We start from the raw sequence: 4,966 nt of genomic DNA, 5'->3' as shown, positions 1-4,966 counted from the left end.
GGAGAGTGAGCTCCCAGGAGGGAGCTGGTTTTATTGCTATTGTTATTATATAAGCAATTTAGCAGCAATAGGCAAAGTTTGAAAACCAAAATGGAAAATGATTGCAACCTCACTCTCTTAATCCGGCTGCTGTATAATTCATTTAAAAAATAACCCCGACAGGTCCCCTTCTCAAGCACCTGTCTGGGCACAGCTGTGGCCGTTGGGCAGCCCTGCCCCCAGTGTCACAGCCCAAGTCTGTTTCACGTTATTCCCGAGCCTCCGCAGGAGACTGTCAATGTCTGCATGTTGCCTGTGAGTGAATGGACTTTGCCATCCCTATATCGGTGCATATCTGGGCCATTTCCAAGTTGTTTCTTTGATTAAATGATACGGAGCCAGGTTTTCGAGGGGAGCGTTGGCAGGAGGCATGAGGAACGTGAAACAGTGAGCCCAGGGTGGGCCAGTGGGCTGCTGCGGCGTGCGGGACTGCTGGCCTGGCCACAGACTGGGGGCCAAGATGGGGAGTGGCCGAAAGCCAGGCCAAGCCCCTTAGATTTGAAATGACCAGCCATAGAGAGGAGTGTGTAGGTTACGGAAAAGTAGAACACTCACCCAGAGCCAGTGAGGACAAGCTCAAGTGGAAAACCCATTTCTCACCTTGTCTAACACTGGCTCCTCAGACAGCATTGGCCTCCAGCTGAGTTCAGCCACACATAAGGAGTTTGGGGGTCAGAGGTGCCACCAACCCAAGTGCCCATGTGGCCTAGAAGCAAGCGGTTAGGTGTCGGGCTGATAATTTCAGCAGCCATTGAAGGGGAAAGACCATCAGGCTGGGAGTCAGTGAACCTGACTCTGGTCCCAGCTCTGCCTCCAATCAGCTGTGTGATGACGGGTAGGTCACCTTCCCTCTCTGAGTCACAGTTTATCTGTCTGTAAACAGGGGTATTGGACTGGATTCTCTGTTACTTCTCATGTCTCTGTGAAAGGTCTGTGTTTTCAAATACTCCTTAGGGACATGACCTCACATAGAAAGAGGCAGGTGCCACCGATTGGATTCCCAGCTCTCCCCCTTCCCAGCTCTGCTCAAGCTGAGGGACCTTGGAACATGGTACTTGGACCTAAGTACTCTCTCTGGGCTTCATTGTCCCCAGCTATAAAATGGGGGAAATGCCTAACTCAGGAGGTTGAGGTAAGGACAAAAGGAATTAATACATGGAAAGTGCCTGGAACCGTTCCTGGCACAGTCTGCTTTCAGAAAAAGCTGCAAGGTGGCTACTCTCAGCGGAAATAAGTTAATGCAGGAAGAGCAACTAGCAGCTCCTGGACATGCAATATATTATCCATTTTCTGCATCTTTTACCCTTCACGGCACTGGGCCTCACAATCCGTTGCACACAGTAGGTGTTTAACAAATGTCTGTCGACTTCATGGATGGTTTTGTTGCTTCTTCCGTTTGGTCTTGTACAATTGGAAAGAACTCGTTTCTGTTCCCACAGGATGCAGATGTCATGTCAAAACAGAAGGCTGAGAGATACTCAAACCACCCTAGCAGAAAAGCCATCTCTGATGCAGAAAGGACTAGAACTCCCCCTTAAGCCCACTGTGGTTATTAAAAAAGAGAAAACAACAGCCAGCCAGTGCAGCACCCCAGTGATCTGGAGAATCCCTTGAGGGTAGAGCCTCAGCCAGTGAAACCCCAGTGCTTTTGCTGTCTGGAGGAGGGCAGGTCGCTAACAGTGATCTGGGCTGTTTCTTCCTCAGTGAAAAGAGGGAGTAGGGTGATCTCTCCCAGCTCTGATTCTATCCTAACCACTCACAGTATCAATCAAAGAAGGGTGAGCCCATTTTGAAGGTAAGGCCAGGTCGAGATTTCAGCTGCAGTTTTAATAGTCAAAGAATGAATTCGTTAGCTACAAATGATTCTTGTCTACCTAAATTCAGGGAGGTTCCTGTCAGCAGAGTCCCTAGGAATTTTTTTTTTTTTTTGAGACAGGGTCTCACTCTGTTGTCCAGGCTGGAGTGCAGTGGTGCGAACACAGTTCACTGCAGCCTCAACCTCGTGGGCTCAAGTGATCCTCCCTCCTACCTCAGCCTCCTCAGTAGCTAGGACTATAGGCATGCATCACCACACCTAGCTAATTTTAAAATTTTTTGTAGAGACAGGGTCTTGTCATATTACCCAGGCTGGTCTCGAACTCCTGGGCTCAAGCAGTCCTCCCACCTCAGCCTCCCAAAGTGTTGAGTTACAGGTGTGAGCCACCGTGCCCAGCCTGCATCGTTTTAAAATGCTTGTCTTTGGACTTGCTGCTCTCGGCCAGCCATCCCTCACCCCACCCAGTGTGGCAGTCAGCATCTTCTTGTATGGGTGGGAACCGCAGATGAAGCCAATGTGGGCCTGAATCCTTACTCTGCCCTGAAGCTGTGGGCAAGTTATCACTCTGCACCTCAATTTCTTCATCTGTCTAAAGCGGGGGAAATAATACCTACTTTATGGGATAATCATAATGACCATGAGATGCCAGGTGTGAAATTACGCACAGTTGCACAGTGTCTGGCACACAGTAAGTGCATAATAAATATTAGCTATAGTAATCACTTAATAAATCTTACCAACTTCCTCAGTCTAAGAAGGGCCATGAAAAGGAGGAGTGCTGAGGGATGGGGGTAGAGGAAGGGTAGTTGGTGTACAGAATCTCCTGCTGCCTCAGAGCACTTTTCACAGTCCCTGGGGAAAAGGGATCAGCTACCAGCCATCAGCTGAGCTTGAAGGTCATGGACAGACCTGAACATCTCTGATACGGAAAAACCTGACAATAAAAGTAGATACGTAGGGAGGATAATACAAAATGATTCACTCACTGATGCAAACAATCATTTTGAAAATAACTAGCTGGATTCTATTAGACAACAGATTCTTAATCACTTGTTTTCTGAGGACGTGGTATCCGCTTCAACAAAATTGAAAGGATGGCAGGAAGGGAGGGAGGCGGACTTCATGAAACGGGCATGTCAGAATCTGGCTGTGGAAGACGGGTCCCCTTCACGTGGAACTGCGGATTCAAATGCTTTAGCCAAACATGTTCTTTGGCGACTGTCCATCCAGCAGCCATAAAACTGTTTCTGGGACAAATGAAGATGTTTGTGGCTGTTCTTTCTGCCCTGTCAGCACAGGCAATTTGTCCGTCTCACCTGCCTGGCGCTGCTGGGCCCAGAGAGCAGCCTCAGCGAGGTGCTTTGAGACGGGATTTGTGGGGTGTACACCTGCCACCTCCACATGTCAGCTGGTTTCCAAGCCCCAGCCAGTCTGGTTGGGAGCCAGTGCGCCTAGGTCAGAGCCCAGAAAAACCAGCTAGACGGGTCCAGTCACTTCATGACTGCAGAGCCAGGGAGGCAGGGCTTGTTCTAGACTGACCGCTATACTTTAGAGTCTACCCACTGGAGTTTTAAGAGGTAGTGGGAGCTGTCAGGAAGCACAGTGGGAACCTTAGTTGAAGCTTTGAGTGCTGGGATGTCAGGGGCTTTAGGAGAACTGGGACAATATGTTGGTCATCATCCCCGGTCAGTACCAAAGCCCACAGAGCTGAAAGGCACCTGCCCGGGGTGAAAGGCTAGGACAAGTGATGGCTGCAGCATTGCTGTTTCCAGTGGAGAGTGTTCTCCTTCTGTGATCCATCCATCTCTCCCTGCCTGTTTTCCCAGCCTCTTTGGCAAGGTGTGTGAAGGGCTCATTTCTAGAAAGCCCTTCCTAGCTTAGCAGGGGCCAGAGGTACCAGGCTGGGTGGGGAGCCTGTGCACAGAGACAGGGAAAAGGAGTGTGGTTGGGGGACAAGGGGCTGGGCTGTGTGGGCTGGAAAAGCAAACCGGGTCCAGGAGGGGTTTTACCCTGGGGGAAGGGCTGCAGGAGAGTCTAAGGCCATCTTAGGCACAGTCCTTACAGGTCCAGGCTCCCTGCACCGAGGACCCTGACTGCACTGTCAGAGCACGGGTCTAGCAGGGTGCCCAAGAGTCCACTCAAGGTGGATGGTTTCATTCTTACAGAAGATGTGGAGAGACAGACAGACAGACAGTGAGAGAAGCAGAAGGGGAGGGAGAAGAAAAAGACCTGCCTGCCTGCCTTGGTCATTCTTGCTTTTTTCCTTCTCCCTAGCCTCCAAGAGAGCCTGTGCCCGCATTCTGAGGCCAGCGGTGGCATCTCCTGGAAACTTCCTCTCTGTTTCTCAAAAGAATTCCTCCACCCATCCCTATCCTGGTGCCTGGGTGCCCAAAGCTGTCCTCAGCTGTCAGGAGAGCCTTAGGCACAGGGATGCCCTGAAGGAGCTCTCCCCACGATCCCAGTCCCTCCCACCGCCCCCAGGGCTGCTCCTCCTCCCCAGAAGCAGGGTGCAGAAGGCACAGGATCTGTTGCCTCTGTGGGCCTACATGTTTCTCAGTGGGCATTTTCTCTCTCTCTGTCTCTCTCTCACACACACACACACACACACACACACACGCTGGGACCCTGGCGAGTGAGCTACTTTGCAGTGTTCATAACACTGCACCTGCCACCCCCCTCAGAGGCCACTGTGTGGTCACCACCTCACCTCTCCTCTAAGCACAGCCAGACCTGCACGGCAGGTGTGCAATGCCACCTCAAGGCCAGGGTTGGAGGCTGACTTCCAGAGGAGCAGCTGAGCACCCGGGGACCACGGGCTTAGCCAGGTGAGTGGCTAGCAGGTTAGACAGCCTCCATGGCATCCCTTGGCTGCCCATGCCTGGCTGGGAGCCCGAGAGGCTCAGCCACTCCTTCATCTTCCCAGACAGGCAGGGCAAGGCTAGTCCTTGGAGTGAGGCTGCTCCTTGTGTCCTGGGTTTGGTCTTGGCCTGAGCCACGCCCTTCCCCTTCCTCTTTCTGCCCCCGACTCTGCTCCTGTCCCTTGTCCGTGACACTCAGGTTCTTTTAACCAGGTACACTGTTTACTGGCCAGGTGCACCATTTACTGAGCTG

General features: G+C 51.8%; 1 protein-coding gene across 6 annotated transcripts in view; it reads left to right on the top strand.

The window, feature by feature from the left end:
* Positions 1–4,966, top strand: part of CRHR1 (corticotropin releasing hormone receptor 1) — a 76,339-nt gene that overhangs the window by 7,419 nt on the left and 63,954 nt on the right. The window lies entirely within an intron of this gene.

This window comes from Colobus angolensis, unplaced genomic scaffold (assembly GCF_000951035.1).
Source record: "Colobus angolensis palliatus isolate OR3802 unplaced genomic scaffold, Cang.pa_1.0 Scaffold377, whole genome shotgun sequence".
Taxonomy (NCBI): Eukaryota; Metazoa; Chordata; class Mammalia; order Primates; family Cercopithecidae; genus Colobus; species Colobus angolensis.
This window is presented reverse-complemented; position numbering and strand designations above follow the sequence as displayed.